This window comes from Podarcis cretensis (assembly GCF_951804945.1).
Source record: "Podarcis cretensis genome assembly, chromosome: 10".
In the NCBI taxonomy this organism is placed as follows: Eukaryota; Metazoa; Chordata; class Lepidosauria; order Squamata; family Lacertidae; genus Podarcis; species Podarcis cretensis.
In genome coordinates, this window is record NC_137179.1 from 37,870,860 (window position 1) to 37,893,419 (window position 22,560).

Consider the following 22,560-nt stretch of genomic DNA (forward strand, 5'->3'; position numbering starts at 1 on the left):
ACCCCCAGGTATTTTACCCTTTTTGTTATTTCCAAGCCTGTTTCATTCTGAAAACTCTCTCTTTCTTCCATTGTTAAATTTTTTTGCAACACTTTCGTTTTTTGTCTATTCAATTTAAAACCTGCTACTCGACCAAATATATCAATTAATTCTAATACTCTTTTGGTACTGGTGTCTGGCTGTTGCAAAGTCAATACTAGATCATCTGCGAATGCTCTTAATTTATAATGTCTAACTCCGACCTGAACTCCTTTAACCAACTGGTCCTTTCTGATCATGTTTAACAATACCTCCAGGACTGATATAAAAAGCAAAGGGGATATTGGGCAACCCTGTCGTGTACCTTTTTCTATAGGTATTTCTTCTGTTACCACATTATTTACAATTAATTTGGCCTTTTGTTGAGAATATATTGCACCTATACCGTTTTCAAAACCTTGGCCTACCCCCATCCCTTGGAGATTCTTTTTCATAAAAGTCCAACAAATATTGTCAAAGGCTTTCTCTGCATCCACAAAAATCAAAACTGCTTTCCTATTAATGTCAACGTCCAACAGCTCCAAAATATCTATAATGTTTCTCACATTGTCTGACATATATCTACCTGGGAGAAAGCCTGTTTGGTCCTTATGAATCTCTTCTGCTAAAACTCTTTTCAATCTTTTTGCCAAAATGTCTGCAAAAATTTTGTAATCCACATTGAGTAAGGATATAGGGCGGTAGTTTTTAACCTGGTTCTTCTCAGTCTCTGTTTTCGGTATAAGTGAGATGAAAGCCTCTTTCCACGATTCAGGTGCCTTTTTCCCCTTCAAAATTTCATTACAAACTTCCTTCAATGGTTGTGTCAACCATTCTTTCAACATTTTGTAGTATTTGGCCGTCAGGCCATCTGGTCCTGGTGATTTTCCCAATTTCATATTTTGAATGGCACCCTCTATTTCTTGTTCTGTTATTTCCTCATTTAAGATCCTTTTACTTTGTTCTGAGATTTTTGGTAAACCGTATTTTCTGATGAATTCTTCTATTTCTTGCTCGTTATTTGACCCTTGTGCATACAATTTCTTAAAGAAGCTTTGAAAACAATTGTTGATCTCATTGGGTTTATGAATAATTTTTCCATCCATTTCTAAACTTATTACAGTATTCATTTTCTGCCTTTTTTTCAATTGCCATGACAGAAGTTTCCCACATTTATCCGCTGATTCAAAAGTTCTTTGTCTCATTTGCCTTATCTTCCATTCTATTTGTTGGTTCATAAGCTCCATGTACTGCATCTGATAGAACTTTATTTCTCTCAAGATCTCATGGGATTTTGGTTTAGACCTCAACTTCTTCTCTCCTTCTTTTATTTTTTCTAAAATTTTTTCCTTCTTCTCATTTTGTTGCTTCCTCTTAATAGAATTTTGTTGAATCAGGAAACCTCGCATCACGGCTTTGCTTGCGTCCCAAATTATTCTTTTTTCCACATCTGTTTTCCTGTTGATCTCAAAATAATCTTTTAATGTTTTAAGGGCCTTCTTGTGGATCTCTTCATCCTTAAATAGGGTGTCATTCATTCTCCATCTAAAGGATCCAGTTGTTGTTAGTTTCATCTCCATCTTCACCGCATTATGGTCGGAGCACGTTTTTGGGCATATTTCTACTTTTTTTGTTCTTGACGCCAGACTGCTAGAAATCCAGATTTGGTCTATTCTTGTCCATGTCATTTTTGCTTCAGAGAAGAAAGTTCCCTCTCTCTCTAGAGGGTTCTTTATTCTCCAAATATCAATCAAGTCCATTGTTTCAGTCATTTCGAAAAAGATCTTTGGTAGTCTCCCTTCTTTTGAAATCACTTGTCTCTGTGCTTTGTCCATGTTTGTTGAGACAACTCCATTCATGTCTCCCATCATTAGGATTTTATAATCTAAAAAGTCAACTAATGTCTCATGCAACTTCCTAAAGAATTCGGCCTTCCCTTCATTTGGGGCATAAATTCCCACAATTAATATCTTTTCTCCTTGAATTTGTATTTCAATTGCCAGGTATCTTCCTTGATCATCTTTAAATATCAATTTTGGAGCCCACTTTTCCTTTGCATAGATCACCACACCTCTTTTCTTTACTTTGTCTGATGAGATAAATTCTTGACCAAGTCTCTTATTTATCAGTAATTTCCTATGTATCCTGGCAATATGGGTTTCTTGCAAACATATTATATCTAATTGTTCTTTCTTCAAAATGTGAAAAACCTGTCTTCTTTTCCGAGGAAGGTTCAAACCGTTACAGTTCCAACTAAGGAGTTGCAGAGACATTTTGTATTTAGGTAGCTGTTCCTCCAACTGCTCCAAGCTTCTGCTCTTCCTCCGATGGTGGTAGTGAAAGTCCAAATGACAAATTTGCTATATCAGGTGGTTCCCTCTCCTCCACAGTTCCTTTCTGCAGATCCTCCAGGTACCTCTCCAAAAATTGTTCTTTGTCCTGAATTGTTTTTATTTTAATCTTCCTTCCTTTGAAGTTAAAGGACAATCCTTGTGGAAACTCCCATCTGAATGGTATAGTGTTTTTCTTCAGCAGGTCTGCTAGGCTTTTGTAATATGTTCTCACCTCTAAAATGTATTTAGGAATGTCCTTAAAAATCTGTATCTGACAATTTTGGATCACCAATGCCTTTTGATAATGCAGATTCAATATTCTATCTCTTTCTTCTTTTGATCTCAGTGTAATTAGACAGTCCCTTGGTTTTTTATCCTGCTTTCTACCCAGTCGAAAGGCTGATATTATCTCAAGTTCCTCGTCTTCCTCCCATTCCTCCTGCCAAAAAGTTATGATGTTCTCTGTAAGAAATTTCACAAGGTTGTCCCCTTCCCCTTCAGGCACCAATCTAAATTTTAAGTTCTTCTCTTTACGTTGAAGTTCCAGTAAGGAGAGGGCTGCATCATGCTCATTCACTTTTTTAATAATAGGCCCAAACTTTTCCCTTGTCTCTTCAGCCGTTGTTTTTGCACTTTCTGCAATCTTTCGTGTTTCTGAATTTTCCTGAATTAATCTATTTATAGAATCTGTGTTAGATTTAACACTAGCTGTATTCACATCCAACCTTGTTGTCAACTCTGTTAATTTTTTAGAATTCTCTGTCGATAGCTTTGTCAATGCTTCCAGGGATTGATTTATTTTAAGTAGTGCCTGAGTCATAGGATCCATAGAAGCTGGTGTTTTTTCCTGCACAGCTGCAGTTCCTGATATAGAGCCCCTTTTCTTCTGAGATTGTTTTGCTTTCTGCCTTGTTACTATCTCTTCTGTAGGGGCACTCATATCCTCAAGGTCGTTTTCACAGAGTTGATTCCCAAGTGGAAAATCCCACTGTTACTTTTCCAAGTGCAACAGTTTCACATAGAACCCTCTAGAGGGAGCATTCAATTGTATCCAAATGACAAAGATAGAAAAAAAACAAAGAGGCAAGGAAGTATAACAGTAGCCAGAAGTTTCCAATATCCAAATTGTAATGTCTCTATTTTCTATGTGGCCAAAATGCAACAGGGTACGTCTAAGGTCCGGTAACTTTGTTGCAAACAAGCCCCCACTTCTCAAAGTTTGACAGTCCACGTCCCGGTGTCTTATTTGGGCAGCCCGACCCCGGGGGATTTGGCAATGGAAGATCTTAATTTTCCATTAATTTTCCAGCAGGTTAACAACGTTCCAATCCCTTCCCCCCTTCTCCTGCCAATCTGGGGGGAGGTTTTAAGTCCGATGTCAGTTTGACAGCTTAAAAAAATTAGAAAGATTCCCTTTAAGTGCAGCTTGATTTTCGTTGCTTTATCTCTTCTGCAGTTCCGGGGAGGCAGACTTCCTTAATTTTTGCCTTTCCCGTTTTCAGCCAAATTTCTTTTTTAATGTCCCGTTACTTTTTCAATCTTACTCACGGGTGCTGTAGTCAAATTCCAATTGCAGGAAGGAATCGGCGCTCTCCGCTCATGGCGACGCGGCTTCACTCCGCTAGCTGGGTGACGACTCTCAGCACCGCGCTTACCCCGATGCCGCTCCGAAGCCTTTAAAAAGGCTCCTTCACAGTACCGGGGGGCGCAAAAGGTGCCCACCGAATCTCCTTTGTTCACAGGCTCCGCGCCTGTGATTTTAGGGGTCCCCCGCTTGCCGTAGCGGGTAAGACCCGAACTAACGGAGCAGTCCTGCCTCGGAGCTCGAGGCTCGGACCGCCATTAAGCGCTGGCGCCGACCGGAAGTCGCTGCAAATGTTTATTCTAAATGTGTTTCTGGGCAGATTTCTAAGGATTTCCCTGTAAATATCCACCTGGAAATGGAACAGGATGGATTTAGTTCCAATCTTCCTGAAAATGGGGGTGGGCTGGACTTTAATGGGCCCATCCATCTCTATTCTGAACTCTGGAAAGTACTCAACAGTGTATGCAAAATGACCCACATTAGCCAAACCCATTCCACATTGTGGCTGGGGAACCTAATCCATCACTATTTTGGACTCTCTGAAATATCTTTAATAAAGAAGTCCTGGGTCTGTCCATTTTAAATGTCCTTTTTGGTAATTCCCATTAAATGTGTTCTGGTTTACTTCTGAGTAAACATTTGCTGGAGCATGCTGTTGAGATCCTCCTGGGAGCCAAGTGAAAGCAAACCAGGTAGCTTTCAAGCACTTCAGTGAAATTAAGATCAGATCCACACCATACATTTAAGCACATCCAATTCACATTTCAAAGCACATGGCTACCCTCAAAGAATCTGGATATAGGGTCTTGTACCTCTGTGTAGGGAAAATATGGTTCCTATTATTCTTTGGGAGACGTCATGTGCTTCAAATGCACATTGGATGTGCTTTCAATGTATGCACAGAGAATACGACGATGGAGCTAGAAAGAGGACAACTCTGTCCACATCCTGTGGTTTGCAGAAACTGTTTTGCAAGAAAGAAGCGAGAGTTCTTGTTTACTTTACCCACAGAGACTTCCTCAACCCCTGAATAAAAGCCTGCTGTTGTTTTGGGGGTGGGTGGTGTTTTTTTTGTACAAACAGCTTAATACACAGAACGCACACCCAGGTTCATTGAAGTAAATGGCAAGACTGCTATTGACGTCACTTGTCTTTTGATCGAGTCCAGAAGCAAGGCTTCGCTAAACCCTTAATTCTTCAAGGCAGGGTGACTCATTCTTTTGAAAGAAGACAAATTACCTTGCTGAATCATGGCTTAAATCTCTCAGATTGGCCATAAGTGCCTATCTTGTTCTAGGAAAAAATAAAGATGGGGCTGGTTTGCATGGTTGGAAATATTAAAATGCTGCATGTGCAAATTGGAATGGATTTATGGACACCCTTCCACTGTGCCTGTGATGGAACATAGCTGAACCTTGCCTTAGCTTTAGCAGCTCCAAACTACCTTGTTCTGGCCACAGATAATCATTGCTGGACTTTCTTTACTGCCATTCTTAACCTAAGAGCATAAGAAGAGAGCCTGTTGGATTAGGCTGGTGGCCCATCTAGTCCCAGAAACCTCTTCTAAGTCACCAACCAGATGTCCATAGGAAACCCAAAAGCAAGACCTGAGTGCTGAGGTTGTCACGGAAGAATTCAGAGTGGACCTGGCCTCTTCCAAACTGCCCAGGCTTTTTTTTGCAAGGATTCTCTGAACTAGCTTGGAACAAATAAGAGATGGGGGACTTTGCCAACCTTTCATTACAAACAGTTTCAACATGGATTTAACAATGTTCTTCTTTTGAAAGTGCATGCTTTCGCTTAGCACTCAGAAGAGACCATGTTTTGCTAAGCACCCAAACTGAATATCTGTGGTTGACAATACAATTTTATGTTGTGTAGGACTCTAAATTATCTGCTGGAATTGACTACATAATTAAGGCCTAGCAGGCAGCAGTAAGAAGGCATGTAGCTCTGTATTATACCTGTAAACAATGTCAAGCGTCTTCACTGATATGCATACAAATGGGACTTGTCCATTTATTAATATTGACTGATGTCACCCCCCTCCTCACCACGCTGCAAACAGTTTAAGATGCCTCTGAGATGAACTGTCCTGCTGTGAAGTTTGCCAACATATCCCCCCCCCCCCCGGAATATAATGATGAGGTGATGGAAATGGAATCTTCCCACTGAGTTTTAAAAATCTAGAAATGAGTTGAAATTAGTGAACCTGAGCAGAGGGAAGAGGGAAACCCCAACTTGCAGGATTAAGTACACAAAAGCATTGTGCAAGTATAGGAGAGATCACACTTCATATACACTGACTGTAGCCCAGGGTGTGTTCTGCTGGTGGCTTTCTGCAGATGAAAGCTACCACAAGGTTCATGTTGCGGGCTTTGTCCCTGAGAAAAATGGAAAACCAATTCACATGACCCATATTTGCCCTGGGCACATAATTGCTTCAGTGTGCATCTATGAAAGAGTACTTGGCACACAATCAGATTAGCTTTCAATCCTTGATGAGGTGGTGAGTGAAAAAGATGGATCATGGCAAACGTTCCATTTTAAACCCAGTTACAAAGTTTCTTCTGGGTTTTGGGTGGGGTGTTGCAAAAAGGCCAGAATTCATGGCAGTTTGTATCATTACAATATTTAATGATGCAACTATTACCTACTTCTTTTACAGCTTTGATTGATTGATTGATTGTATAATAGAGACAGTGGTGCTCATACTAACTTTAAAAGCTTTCATTTACTGATTCTATAATGGATCCCAGATTGGCACAATAAGTTTTTTAATATAAAAAAACTTCAATTGCTCTGAATTATGTGACTTGGAGCCCAGGAAAGGGAGGGGTTTTCAGGTTTAGTGTTGTTACTACTGCTTCTGCTTTTTAAAAATAACATTGTTTTGTTTTGTTTTGGTAAATTACTTACTTGCAAGCTCTCCAAAGGTCAGATTCATGTGCTTTTTCATACAGCATTCAGAAAAAGTCACACAGGCAGTAAAACTTAGCTTAGCTACAGAGAGGTATATTAACTCAAGAGTAGCTTGTTGTGTAGTCTGAGCTTAGAGCAAGCTGCTCAAAACTCTTTACACGCTAAGCTTAACAGGTAGACAGGGGTATAACAATAAGCATGACTACCCAATTCATCCCAAGGTAAAGAATGTGACATAGCTAAGCCTGGCAGAGCAGGTTGCATGTCGAGGTCCCCAATATACCCCAAAGAAAAACACAATTGACACTTAATTTTTGTTTAATTTTTTTGGCATAATTTTGGCCACAACTTTATTCAAATACAGCAATGTGAGTGGTTGCTTAGGCATTGGTAGCACTAACTGTCCCTGCACGGGGACAGCTCTGACATTCGCACCCCCCGCGAAGTCAGGAAGGGTAAGTCACCTGGGGAGAGAGACGGGACTGGGAACCATGCCTCACCTCTCCCCAGCATGCTCCCAGGGGCTTGCGTGGCCCTAGCCCCTTGCCAGGGGGTTTCGGACAAAAGCATGGGGGAGCCCCTGGGTTCCTTTAACGGTAAAACCCAGCAGCAGCAGCAGCAGCAGCAGCAGCAGCAGCATTTTGGAGGGGCAGGCACAGCCGAATCCATACCCCTCCACCAGCAGCAGTATTTTGGGGGGCAGGCACAGCCGAATCCATACCCCTCCAGCAACCAATTCCAGACCAATGCCTAACCGCAAACCTTACAAGTTGTGACGATTTGCTACACGGTAGGCGAAAACCAAGTGGCACACACTAATCAGCCAAATGGCAAAATTCCTACCGGGCCCCTGCCCCAAAGCAGACGACCCCATGACAGGCAATAGCAAGGACAAGCAAACAGCCTAACATTAGGGAAGGGAGGGCGGGTGATCCGAAGCACGCAGCGAAAGAGGACGTCCGTTGCTGTGTGCCTTGTATTTAACAAATAGGGCTGTCAATCACTAAATGGCAACATCTAATTTCCCCCAGTAACAGCCCGTCCCTGCTTACGAGTTGGCCAAACATCTGCCCAGAAACAGCAAGGTGTCCTGGAATCCCCAACTGCAACACGTGCTCTCCGTGATGGAGAACACGCTTTACTCTATGGTATTAACCCCTTCGTGCTCTAACTGGACTAAGCATGTTGGTTATATGAGGCTGGTTATCCCACATTCTCAACACTTCTTAACTGGACTTTAACTTGCCACCACCTTCCCTGGAAAGGACTTTAATGCTACATACTGCTCCTTATTTGTTCAAACTTCCCCTGCATGCACTTTATTTCCACAGGAAGGATGTACACTCTGCTTCCCTGCAAATACTTTGATTTGTAACCAAAACATTCTCTAATTAAAAAGATTCATTTGTGGGGTTGTTTTTTTTAAGATTCATTTGTTTTGTGACAGAGCGAGGGGTGGGGTTGGACAAGTGACAGTGAGTCTCTTTGTATAGTAAGTATCTATTTTCTAATAAATCATTTTGCTTTTTTAATTTGGGAATTCAGAGGAGAAATATTGGGTGGCTTACGTATGTGTTACAATAAACTGTTTTAACCATTTCCTTACATGCACACATTAAAAGCTACAGCAGCTGCTAGGTGGGGCAAGACAGGCAAGGTAGCTCGGAGCCACATGAAATTCCAGAGAATTTGAAAAAAAGGTGTGTGGTTCTGCTTCCAACTTACCCCTTTTCTACCAAGGGATATATAGTAAATGCACAGGAATGCAGGAAAATGCTGCCACTGTTATTTCTACCTTGTTCTTTTGCGAACTCATCAGTGAATTTCTAAAATGAAAAGTTTGGGCTCTGTGCCCGTCTAGATATGAGTCTGCATCCTTCCCCAAACTCAGATTATATTTTTCCAATTCACAGATATTTTTAGGCTGAATAATTGTGTGTGTCCATCAGAATCATAACGGCAGCATCAGTGAAGAATTGGTTTCACTCTCTTGGGTGGAGATGGCGTGCAAGTTGCCTTCCTGCCTGACCCTCCATGTGCCACCATTGTTTCATGTTGCAGAAAGCGCAGTCTTGGGAGCTTGTGCAGATGGAAACCACAGATGAGATTTCCCAGTATTGATTAGATTTTTCTTTTCTCTTTCCAACATCTGAATCGTAACGGGCTGAATTATTAGCTGAAGCACACACTTTTCATTCCCAGAGATTCTATTAGGGCCATACAGCATCCAGCATGGTGGTATCGATTAGGAGCAGGCTCACGCCTGCTCTGCCAACCACCTGTTTTTCCCCTGCCGCAAAAGATGTTTCCATTCACATACGGCTGCAATTGCTGTTGGGCAAAAAAGAACATGCTCTGGGGGTAGGGATGATGCATTTTGCCAAGTTGTTCAAATGACCATTAAGACACACCATTTTCTTGAACAGGTGTGTGTGTGTGGCATCCTTCCTTTTTATTACTTGTACCTCACAAAGAAATAAGAGCACTTGGGGGGGGAAGAGCCATAATTGTGAAAGAAGCACCACTTGCAGTTGTATAGGTGAGAAATGAATTTGTTCCAGGTCTCATGGCCTTCTTGGCTGTTTTTCTCAGCTTGACACACTGAGGAAGCAGAGAATGAAATCACATGAAACGCTTGGTAGAGAAAGGCCTTTTGGCCTGCCTTCCTGCAATTGCATTTTAAACATGTTGCTTCCACCTTTTTTATAGCACTGCAGAATTTATGCCATCCAATTTTTTTCAGGTCAAAAACCAGGACGCACGTCTTCTGCAATGCGCTCCTGGGCATGTCATGTGAGCAGTGCTGCAATCTTGCCCCCCCCCCAGGTGCCTCCCAAAATGGCCACCACAATCTCGCATTAATAAACAGGATGTTCCATTTTTTCCAGGACACTTGGTAGGTATGAAAATTACAGCTGCTGCCCCTGCAGCAGCGGCAGGGGAACTTCCCTCAGCCCCAGCCAGCATGGCCGGTGGTCTGGAAGGCATAGGTTCCCCACCCCTCCTACTCTAGGTACAGTGGTACCTTGGGTTATAGACGCTTCAGGTTACAGACTCCACTAAACCAGAAATAGTACCTCGGTTTAAGAACTTTGCTTCAGGATGAGAACAGAATTCACGCAACGGTGGTGCGGCGGCGGCAGCAGGAGGCCCCATTAGCTAAAGTGGTACCTCAAGTTAAGAACAGTTTCAGGTTAAGAACGGACCTCCGGAACGAATTAAGTTCTTAACCCGAGGTACCACTGTACTGCACTGTGTGCTTTAGGGGAGACTGGGGAACCTCAGGCCCAGGGATGCGGCCTTCCTAGCTTCTCTGCCTGGTATCTAGGATTCTCCACAGGCCACACTCTCACTTGCCTTCCTCCCTCCGAAGGTGGTAGACTCTCCTTCATTAGGGAGGTTGGATGCCCATCTGTCATGGATGCTTTAGTTGAGATTCCTACATTGCAGGGGGCTGGACCAGGTGGCCCTTGGGCTCCCTCCTAAGTCTACAATTCTATGGTCTCTTAAACAATAAGGTGCCAGACAAAAACACCCCCCCTCTCCCAAGGCCTTTGACTAATTAAACAATCTATGGCTTTTTAAACTGGGGGTGTTGACCCCAAAAGGCAAGCTGGTCTGGAAGCCCTCCTTGCAGCATATTGATGGTCAAGATGATTGGTAGCAGCTGTAGCACTGAGCTCATATGTGTTTCACATGCTTAGACGTATCCACAGGCCCCAGGCATAGCTAGAGGGGGAGGTAATGAACAGCCACCTGTGTTCCCAGGTGACGTGGCCTGCCTGGGCTTATAAAGGTTGTGAGTATGTTTCCAAGACCTCACTGTGGAGTCTGTCTCACGGAATGCTGTGAGCAAGGCCAAGCAGGGAGCTGTTGGACCTTTGCTGTAAGTTTGTCCCCTTCTTTAGTAGACCTAACCATTCTGATGGTTTGGGCAACTTTCTTTGGAATTCCTGCATATCTGAACCTCTGTGAGCCCTCCTCTGGCTCCGCAGGGTGCTTCATGGGTGTGGGTGTGGGTGTGATTGTTTGTTTGTTTGTTACTATTTTATGCAATTTTGTGTTTTTGTATTATAAACTACCCTGTGATCCTTGGATGAAGGGCATTATAGAAATTCAATGAATAAGTAAATGAAATGAAGTACGGTAAACTCTGTCAACAACACTGTTGGAGGCAGTGTGCCTCTGAATGCTAGGTTGCTAGGAGTCACAGGTGGGGAGAATGCTGTTGTATTCAGGTCCTACCATGGGCATCTGTTTGGCCAGAATGAGAATAATAGCGATGGAGCTTTGGCCTGATCCCGCAGGGCTCATCTTATGTCCCTATCTTTGGTTTCAAGGGAATACCCTCCCCCTACTATGTTCACAGTAAATAAAATACTCTTACACAGCCAAATTAATGATGATATTTCATCAAGGTTTTTTTTAGCTTTGTTTGTTATCTATCTCCTTTCAAACTTTGTGAAGGGCGAGCTGAATAATGTGATTAAGAGGCTGAGCTCAGTTAAGTTTCCAAGAACTGGGTCATTATTGAGATTAAGTGCTAGATTAAAAGGATTTAGGAAAGTGGTAGGATTTGATTTGCATATTGCTCTGAAGACCTTTGACTTATGCAAAGCTTCCTCTTAAAGATTATCACGCCAGAGTATTACATCAAGCAATTTAGTAGTTGCAAATTACTCTTGTCTTCTTTGACCTTGTGTATGGTATAGCACCAATATTTCTAAACTACATTTATTTTCTGTCGTTGGCAAAATGTATGACTGCCCCATAGAACAGAGTTGGAATGGAGAATATGAATAACCACCTTGTGAAGGAATGAACTTTCCCAATAGATGTCTGCAGGGTCCTAACTGAGAAATTCTTTATTTAAATATTTGTTAAAGAAAAGGCAGGGTGGGAATTTTAAATCTAAAATGTCAGTAAATTCTAGCTCTTTGAAAGACGCCATTTAATTTTCGGCAGCTGCAACACAGCAAAATTATTTTACCTTGCATTTTGTAGCAATAGATAATTCAGGGGGGGGAGAAAGATAAGGGAAGACAGCTTCCATTCTGCTTTCTACTAGGGATGGGCAAATTTCTACCAGTCCTTTGTCTTATTGTTCTGTTCATTCACACTGCCATACTTTTTCCATTCCTCCTAAATTTCACCAAAACTAGGAGAATTTCTAATGTTAATCTTGAAATTGGAATTATTCAGGAATAGTAGTTGCTGAGATCCCAGGACAGGGGATAGCTTAGCCTGGTCCATGAGGATACTAAAGGGTAGGTTTGGGGTTTCTGACAAGTGTCAAAAAGGGGAACGTAATAGAGAAGGCAGAATAGAGGCTTATTTCTGCCCTTTGCTAGAAATGAATTACTTTTGAAATTGGAGAGTTTAAACTCCTCGTTTTGGGTGAAGAGATGTAAACAACTAAGATACAGTGTGGAAACCTGTTTCTAGTCAACAGAACCTGCAAAATTTGCACACCTTTAATAGGTATTCTGAGCTGATATTAAAAATAATTTTGACTCAGAAGCCAGCTGTGTGTTTGGAGCTGAAGAGTGGTGGCAAGGTGGTTTAAGAAAAACCTTTGTCAGAAGTTCTTCAGTTTAAGATGGGGTGGATGGATGGAACATATTTATTAGTAAAGAAAAGGGGTGCCTAAGAGAACTCCTCTCTTTACCACTAAGTGAAATGTCTCATCCCCAGATAGTTTTGGGGCCAGTTGCTGTCAACCTGATAACATTGGCAGTAGAGACACTCCTCTTTATTTCTCCAAATCACGTACTTATTTGCATTGGCCAATCACTCATACCTCAATTGCAGTCTATTTCCTGCCATCACCATTAACCTGACTTCGACTCTTGTCGCTCTGGTGCATACCCTCTATTACTTTAAAATACCAGGCTCAGCTGGCTAGCCATTTTACCTCAGTGCTTTATATTACATTCCTACTTTATAATACAGAAGCTAGATTAAGTCATTTCAAATTATTCTCCTGTCACCCTCAGGTTCAAACACACATGCCTCACTCGGGCTGCCGAACCGCCATTGCTGCTGACATATAGTTTTGAACACGGAATTCAGAAGAGCTGCTCATGAAAGTAAATGAGCTTGTACATAAGCACTTTCCAAGAGCAGGGAGGGAAAGGCCGAATCCGTCTCTTGCCTCTGTCAATGTGAAAGGTCCATTCACGGTCCCCTGAATAGCCTAGAGGAGAGGAAGCTGGCATGGTGCCCTCTGCATCTTGTGGACCCTCAACTCCCATCAGCCTCAGTCAGCAGGGCTGATGGAAGCTGTAGTCCAGAACATCTGGAGGGCACCACCTGCCCTGCAGAGAGCCAATATGGTGTTCTGGGAGCCTGAGGCTTTTTCATTCATTCATTTCTTTAATTTATACCCAGGGAGATAACTCAGTAGAGTGTGAGATTCTAAATCAAGCCCCATGTTGGGCAAAATATTCCTGCATTGCAGAGGGCTGGACTAGATGACCCTTGTGGTCCCTTCCAACTCTACAATTTGTTGATTCTAAGAAGCACAAGGCAGCATACACGGTTCTCTTCCCCTACCTGCTTTTTATTTTCACAACAACCCAGGGAGATAGGATAGGCTACGCGGTAGCGACTGTTCCAAGGTCACCTGGGGAGCTTCTGCTCCATGACTGCAGTCATGGGATTTTTGTCTATCACATGGCAGTGTATGTTTTGACTCCATAGAGTGGGAAGTGATGGAGACAGGATGTTTGTGTCACTGTGTTCCGTGAAGTGGGTCTATTGTCCTTTGTTCTTTTTCTCTTTGCTGTCTGATGCTAGAGCCATGTTGCAGTGCTCCATGTGTGTATATATGTAAATAAAGCAGATTAGCCAAAATGCTGAGTTCTGTCACGCAAACTGCACAGACTCTGCAGATCCCTAAGTGTGCTGGTGTCTGTTGGCATCAGTCGCTGTGATGTTTGGGCAGAAGGAAGCTTTTGAAGCTCCCGAACGAATGACCAGGAGGAAGATAACCTGCCACTTGGGCATGTGTCTCTGCCAGGGTCCTACTCAAGAGTAGGTTGAGCTCCTGAAAGCTTCATGGCTCAGTGGAGTTTTCAACTTGGGTCACCACACTCTAAGTGTTTGGCATCCTAACCACTTTATCACACTGGCTGAAGGCTGGCTTTTCTCCAACATTTTAAAGATGACCTGCATCTGGACACCCCTGTCTAGAAAATCACCCACATGTCATGTTAAAGGATTTGTCTGAGCACATTAATGCTCTAGTTGCAGGTGGTGGCAGTGGAGTGCATGCAAACTATTGGTACTCAGCAGCTCTTTCTGATAGGACTTTATTGAATGGTATTAATCATTCTGAGGAATGATTTTTTTATATTTTCTGATGTTTTGAATTACCATGACTTTACTGAATTTTCTTAATCATGTAGATAAATTTGCTGTTTGCTTTATTTATATGCGTTTGTGTTTGATAGTACAATATTGTAATGGTGTGTTTTTTAATGCTTTTGTGATTTTTATGAGTCGCTTTGAGCTCACCATTTGTTGTTGAAAGAGCAGAATAGAAATATTAACTCCTCTTACACATTACGTTCCTCCTCAGACTCCCAACATTCCCTGTTTCACATGGGAAAGATCTGTAGGGAACATTAACTTGCATTCAGTGGGGATGAGGCTTGTGCCTCTCTCCCTGTCCACATTTTGTGTTCTTGTGTGTTTAGACAAATGCACATACAGATACATTTTACACATGTGAGCATAATCTACTCTCCATCCCCATTCATTTACAGGCCTTTTGTAACAGTATTTCAACTATTATGAAGATGAAAGCAAAAGGGGAAAATCTAGTAGTAGCCAGGTTCCACCTTGGTATAACTTCCTGGCCATTATCAGTGGAAGTTGCTGTATAACAAAGGACACGAGCAGCTAAATCACTCTGTGTGATCAAAGGAAGGTATGTAGCATCAGGGCAGAATGGAAGAGGCAAGGAAGAAAGGATGCAGAATACATGTGAACAAAGGAACATATTACCTCTTCATGCGCTGTAGCCACTATGTAGAGCAAATTGGGAGCAGGACCATACTGAACAGCCCCACCATTGGTGTTTGTTCCATGTGCTAAACCATTTGCGGCTCCCCCACCCAGTGTTATTTATCAATGTACATGTGTTTGTTGATGAAATAACATTCTCCTAAAATCTGCCTTGTTACATATACTTAGCTCAATTTTTTTTGTCAGTGTTTAGCTAAGTGCGCGCTCATAAAACATTGCAGTAAAATAATTGTGATTATGCCCGAGGGCACAATCTCATCAAGATTGCTTCTCAGAGTGGGGAGGGTTCAGTGCTTGTTTCTGTTATTTCAAGCAGTGTTCTGATCAACATTCAGGTGCATATTACGTATAGTATTTTATTATTTCTCATTTTTTATTAATCCAGACACCACATTATGCCAAAAGTGGCTAATCTATCAGGATAACATCTTTAAATCAACCCTTCAAAACTCAAATGCATTCACCTCCCCGCAACCTAAAAGCAAAATCAGCTCCTCCAAAATGTCAAAAGAAAGTAGGAATCACCAAAGCCCCACTATCTCATTGACAGTGACCCAAAGATAGCCCCCTTCCTAGCTGCAGCTGCTTATAAAGTTCCCAGGCTGGGGTGAAGGAGCCCAGGTATAAAAGCTCGCCATGCCCAACCTATCCCAATGTCTTCAGAACCAGGGTTGTCTTTTCCCATATTCTCAGCAAATCTGCAAGTGAACACCCTGCAGTCGTCTGCCAACCCTGATCACTCTGAGCTAGCAACATCTGGGAAGTTGTAATGAGGAGCAGAGTTGCCAGATAGGATGCTGCTGAGCATCCGTTTCTAGAACAGCACAGGAGACAGCGGTTCCAATTATCTAATGAAAGGTGAGCCCTGAATTCAAAGCAAGGAATGACTGCAAGGTGAATGGCATCAGATGCATAAAACAGACACGTGGCAAGTGAGAAAGGCAGGGGGATAAGTGCAAGTCAGGAATATATCTTAATCAACCGAGAAGATGTAAATCAGAATTTTCTTACCTCTAGAAAATGTAATTGCAAAAACATTAGCAGAAGGAAACTAGTCTATATCATTCACAATATTAGTCAGTGTTTGTCACAAACCTCCTGACACCACAAATAATTGATATTTTTTACTTTATTTTTGGACAGGATTCAGTGCTTCTGTTGGAGTAACTTGTCATTTATTCTCAGTTTAAAGTATGGCAAATGTCCAGATCACATGCTTTTGAAACGCACACAAAAATTCACATGGTGTACCAGATGAAGGCTATATGAGTTTCCAGAGGAATTTGCATAATATTAATTTGATGTTTATCAGAGAATTGTAGAGTTGGAAGGGACGCCGAGGGCCATCTATGCATTATGATCATGTGCCTGTAAAGCCGTCTATCTGGTGTGCTGGGAGGAGAATATGCTGGGAAGACAGGAGCATTTTCATATGCCAGCTACTGCAGTATATTGGCAAATATATTAAACACACTGTCACACACAGGAACTGTAACATGTAACTCTGTTTCATCCATGTGATTAATGCTCTCAGTTGTGACAGAGACATACAAAACATGGATGACAAATGCGTAAGAAGAAATGCGGAAGTGGCTGGTGCCTTTAAAAGAGGGGTGGGCCATTACAAGTCCCACTAGACCACTCCCACCAGTAGAACCTGGTGCAGGAGGGGATGGAGTACAGTGGTACCTCGGGTTAGACGCTTCAGGTTACAGACGCTTCAGGTTACAGGCTCCGCTAACCCAGAAATAGTACCTTGGGTTAAGAACTTTGCTTCAGGATGAAAACAGAAATCTTGCGGCGGCAGCAGGAGGCCCCATTAGCTAAAGTGGTACCTCAGGTTAAGAACAGTTTCAGGTTAAGAATGGACCCCCAGAACGAATTAAGTTCTTAACCCAAGGTACCACTGTATGGGCAGTTGTGGGTCAGGACTTGGTGGTTTCTGTTTGGTTAGGTGGAAGGTACCTTAGAAAACACACACTAAATAAGGTATGCAGTGCTTAGTAGTGCCCCAAAGAACTTTGAACCTACAAGGAGAATGTTCTTATTACCATTCCCTCCTTCAATCTAAGGACATTCATCTTTAAATTTAATTATGCAATTAAATTCTGCCTTTCCTCCAAAGAATTCAAGGTGGCGTCCATGGTTCCCTCCTCCCCATGTTATATTCCCAGAAACTCTGTGGGTTCAGGGTGGGCTTCATGGCTATTGGGGGATCCCAGTCAAACTCTCCAAGCACAACACTGACTCTCCCACACGCTGAGATGTGCATGTGAGGCAGGGTCTAGCATATCACAGGGGATTGCACTAGGCACCTGCTTCATTTGCCCAAGGCAAATGAGACACAGCTTCCCATCCATGCCTAGCAGCTTCCCTTTATTCCCAGAGCCCTCTGAGAGCCTGCCCCAAAGCAGTAGGTTCTGGTCTCGTTCTGAAAATCCAGTGAAGCTGGTATCCCCCTCCCTCCCATTCCTAAGTTCCACTGCAGTACTAAACCACGAGGAAGAAGGTCAAACATTGTGGTGTGTTTGCATTACAACATCTACTTTGAACTGTGCCTCCAGTACTGCAAATGGTGGTTCCAATTCTTCGCAATGAACAGGAAATCCCTCTGTGGCTAAGAGGTGCCAAGTATGTTGAATTAGCATGACTGGCACATAAAAAGCTCCTGTCCAGAAATGCTATTGTTTCACACGGGAAACTGACAAATGTTCCTTCAGCAGGATCACACAGAAGGAACCTAGAATGCAACAAATACATATAACCTTCTCATGTGGTCTATAAGTTCCAGCTTTTTGTGTGTAGCGGCGGTTTGCGTGTTTGTCAGCGGTTTAACAAATTCTGTAATGTATGTTTTGAAAGCATCAGTCTGAGATCATTGTTGTTCCTGATTGGCAGGATTTCCATACTGGAGGCATTCAGGCTTCCTAATATCTGAAGAAGATCCTATCACATCCCATAAATCAGAATGTTAGTTAGATTGGTTTTATGTCCATGCTTTTTGATTACAGGTTTCAATTATTTTAGATTCTGGTCTCTGCAATGCAGCGCTTCTGTTTGCTAAAAGGAATATAAGGGGCAGACACAAATCTTACTTTGCTGATGAATCTAACCTGCTAGTTAATGCAAATAAATTAACACTGAAATATGATGAGGAAGCAGCAAACAAAGCTGCCTTGGAGATAAACTTTTAATGTGCCAACAACTATAATAAGCTATTTTAAAGTAAAGGTAAAAGGACCCCTGAACATTCAGTCCAGTCGTGACAGACTCTGGGGTTGCGGCACTCATCTCGGAGCCGGCGTACAGCTTCCGGGTCATGTGGCCAGCATGACTAAGCCACTTCTGGCGAACCAGAGCAGCGCACAGAAACGCCGTTTACCTTCCCGCCAGAGTGGTACCTATTTATCTACTTGCACTTTTACGTGCTTTTGAACTGCTAGGTTGGCAGGAGCAGGGACCGAGCAACGGAAGCTCACCCCATGGCAAGGATTCGAACCACCGACCTTCTGATCGGCAAGTCCTAGACTCTGTGGTTTAACCCACAGCTCCACCTGTGTCCCTAATTTTAAAGTAGCAGTACCATTTCAGTTCTGTACTGTGAACTTCCATCAGTATTTGGAGTACACACAGCATCTGTTCTTTTGAAATCTTCCTTATCCAAATTTTTAGTTTTGCAGTTCCAAATCACCTGATTTTGTTTCCAATGTGGAATTCTTCCCCTGGGTACATGAATCTTGTATGATACACTGCACACAGTTTTGTCGCAGCTTCTCCATTTTCCTGTTTCTTCCTCCCGCCACACAAACCTGGGAGCCTCTGTAGGGGTTTCTAAAAGCCTTCTACACAAGCTCTGCTTGCAGTGAAATATTATGATGCCTCCTGTATATTCATCCACTTTAGTACTTTAGCCACTGAACTCCGTATAACCTGCTTCAGAGTAAACATATTTAAGTTTCTGTTGTCAGGCTATAGGGGCATTCAATCAAGAAAGCAGCAAAATTACAATTCCAAGCTGAATATCCTTTAAGAAAGATGTGTAGCATCTGATTTCTTGGACAGACACTTGTGATGGCCTTAGGCATTTACTTTAATTTTAATTGGGCCATTAAATCTTTGCCTTTTAAACAACTTTCTGTGGGGCAATGGTACAGCCATTGTAACAAGTGCCTTTCAAATTACCCCTTTCCACTGAGTTAATTAAAAACACAGATATAGCGCCACAGGGTCATTTAACGATGTCTTTATATTTTTGCCTGAAAATTCAGTCGCCACATCATGTTCAACCTAATCATGTTTTTAGGGAACTTTATATGCCATTTTGTTAAGTCCAGTAAGTTCAGGTTTAATTCTCACATTAAAAGCGTACCCTCTGGTAGCAATTTTGATCATTCAGCAAATGCATATTTTACGACAGGAGGGCCTGGATAGACTTGAATTTCAAAACCACAATGTAAGAGCTCCAGGACTATGCAAAATGCTAGTAAGGTTCTCATTAATATGACAGGCAGAGTGTGCATGTGGAAGGAAGGCTTTCTTATTGCATTTCTTTGTGCTCTGCATACAGGTAAATATTTTGGGGATATTTTGTTATCCTTTGGGGATATTTTGTTATCCTTTGGGGATATTTTGTTATCGAGGGCCTGAAAAATCACTGTGATGGGTAGAGCTGATCTGGAGTGGGCATAATGTTCACACTTTCTGTTTGGGGCCAGATAATTTATGTGATTTCATGCACTGTTTTTACAAGGTAAAATTTCTTCCGAATGTGCCTGATGAGGGTGAAATTTACTACAGTTTGGTGACTCATCTGTCAAGATTTGCTGTGGCAAATATCGTATCTCACAACAGTGGAAAATATTCAGAAACACAAATAGTTACCACCAAAAAAACACACAAGTTAGAGTACCATTATGGTTCTGTTTGTCATATCAAAAATAAATGCATGGATTGGACCCAGTGTGTCAATTTTTCTGGAAGCAGAAGTGATTTAGGGGGATCCTCTGGTACAAGTGAGTATAACATAGTTTTCTGGATTGCCAAAGCCTGGGTCGAGGTCTGAGTGTTTCATGGAAGCAGCAGATAAATGAAAACAGTCATGCTTTGTTCACTCTTTTTACTGGGCAACCACACATGAGGCTGTCATCTAATCATTGTACATGAAGAAAGTCGGATTTTGTTTTCATTTATTTATTTTGCAGCTGAATAGAAGTGTAGCATCACATTTACAGGGGCAGATGCAATTAGTGCTACCTATCCATCTTTTTAAACAGATGTGGTTTTGATGTGGTCTAACAGTGATCTAACAGGTCATTTTGCCTATCACAGCTCAGCACAGAGTTCTCATAGTGTTGCAGCTCTCATATAATGTTAATTTAAAAGAAAAACCAATCTTTCTGGTCACTGCCATTAAACATTGTGAAAAATGGTGGCAGACAGCATTACAGTGTTCTAGAGCTATAGCTCTTTCTAATTCATTAATATTTTAATTTTTAATATATTTCTCAGAAAAAGCATTTTGGCTCTAATTAAAAGATAGATTAAAAATAAATAAATGGGTTGATAAAATGGCATCCATGGCAAATGTTACAATGGCTCTGTGCTGAGCTTCAAAGGGCCACTCACTTTTTGGGGGCTAAGTGCTTCCTTTTAATTCCATGCAACTTCCAGAGAAGCCGCAGCAGGCGCTGAAAACTAGATACAGACTAGAATGCTAAAAATGATTCCTTGGTTATGTCCTGCATCTGTGAGTTAAGTTTGCACACCAGGCAGAATAAGCTGGTGGAGTTCTGAGGTTACACAACAGATTATACTATTGTTTTGGGGTACAGTGCTCGAAAAAGCACTTTTTTGTGGGGGGGACCTGATCTACCAGAATCATGCTGCCAGCTTCACATGCTAAATGTCTTTTGTAACAAGGGTCACAACTACACCATACATTTAATGCACATGACTTTCAGTTGTGATTCCTTCACTTGCAGAGAGTAACTACATGACCCTTGGGGTCCCTTCCAACTCTGCTATTCTGTGACTCTATTGCTTCCCCCAAAGAATCCTGGGAACTGTAGTTTGGTTAGGTGGCTGGGAACTGTAGCTCTGTGAGGGGTAAGCTGCAGTGCTAGGATTCTCTGGGGTGATTTTTGTGTGCTTTGAATGTATGGTGAGGATGTGAGCTGAGTGAAATCTGAAAAATAGCTTTTTTTATATTGCATAGGAGTTTGCAGTTCCAAGGGAGGAAAGTCAGAAATCCCACTAGGCCATGCACAAATCCTTTGACATGCCTAAAACAGGTCTTTGCATCCTGGTCTTGGAACTGTTCATTAATCTTCACCTCCTTTAAATATCCTGGGGAAAAGCTGGGCTGCAACAATAAGACTCCAAGGATGGGAATGGTAAAAACCTTTTTAATCCTAAATGTTTAAGATAACTCGAATCTCATGTTGACCAAACATTCCTGATTTTTACATCACTGTAACTGTGACATATTTAACTAGCTCAAACCACAAAGTCATGTGGTAGAAACTGTATTTAACTTAAAAATCTAAGAAATCTCTTAATATGCCCTTCAGTAGAAAGGGTGACCTAGATTTTACATCTAATATTTGTTTAAAGCTGTGCTCTGCTTTAAAAATAATTTTATGCATTGGTTAGTAAGAAATCAGCAAGAGCCTAAGGCTATCAATATGGTAAGTAAGCTGCTTTCCTGGATGGGTTCCGATGTATATTCAAGTATCGCCAGAAGTTTCTTGTCAAATCAGAAAAATGAACAGAAGCAAGAGAGAACAAGGTCCTCCCCCCTAAACAAGCCACAAAAAGTTAATATATCTATTTTTATATTCTTATGGACCCATGCAGATCTTACAAAAATAAATAAATTCCAGCAACCCAAAAACTTGAAATATTGGGAGGTAGTGGTAACTCTCCATTTGGAGGATATATTCTCTGTATCATGCTAATGCCCTTTCATCCTCTCGTTTTTCTAATCCGCTTTCTACGTCTGCTCAGTTTCGGGAGTGCTGCAGGCAAAATAGAAGGCTTGCTTGGAGCTTCTTTTTTGGCTCAACATAAAAAAGACGTTAGCCCACATGATTTTCCTATATTTTATCTCCAAATCAATTGGAGGATAGGATTTTGCACTCCGAATTTTGCACTCACTGGCCAGTGATCATAAGGGTGATTACTGTGGCCCATGCTCTGTAGCACAGAAGTATCATTACCAATAGAAAGCATATGTATCTTTGCCTCCCTCAGATAGGCATAGCTGGCACAGCTGTTTGCATCAGCTGTAAAATAAAGCATCATTTCTGTTCCTTTTATTCTGAGTTGTTTTTTATTTGCTGGCATGGTGTGGGGCCGCTGCTAAAATATGTAGCAAAATCTGTTGTTGCTTTCTTGTAGCTAGAAGGCTCTCCTGTGCCTCCTTTTATGTGCCAACATGTGCTTTTTTCCAAAGCTGAGCTCCTCTGAAACATTGCTTCCTGTTGGAATTGGTATACAGCTGGATATTTTTCACTTTGTTGTTCCAGAAGATGCTTCACAGTTCTTCAGATTGACAGAAATGATCAGTCCCATCGAGCACCCAAAATTATTTTAGCGTTATCGTTGTCACTTAAGCACATCGGAAATGGGCAGCTTCAGCTGATGTTCAAAGCCCAGCTAACTGATCAGCTG

The 22,560-nt window shown here is 41.9% G+C and overlaps 2 long non-coding RNA genes across 4 annotated transcripts in view; one reads left to right on the forward strand and one right to left on the reverse strand.

The window, feature by feature from the left end:
* Window positions 1–22,560, forward strand: part of LOC307225577 — a 251,855-nt gene that overhangs the window by 190,096 nt on the left and 39,199 nt on the right. The window lies entirely within an intron of this gene.
* LOC307225574 overlaps window positions 1–22,560 on the reverse strand; it is a 196,414-nt gene that overhangs the window by 5,578 nt on the left and 168,276 nt on the right. Inside the window, exon 6 of one of the 2 annotated variants that reach the window (XR_013843075.1) lies at window positions 18,492–18,822. The exons of the other annotated variant lie outside the window; for it this stretch is intronic. This is a non-coding gene — a long non-coding RNA (uncharacterized lncRNA). Of the gene's footprint in view, window positions 1–18,491; window positions 18,823–22,560 lie in introns of those variants that run through there. 2 annotated transcript variants of the gene reach the window in all.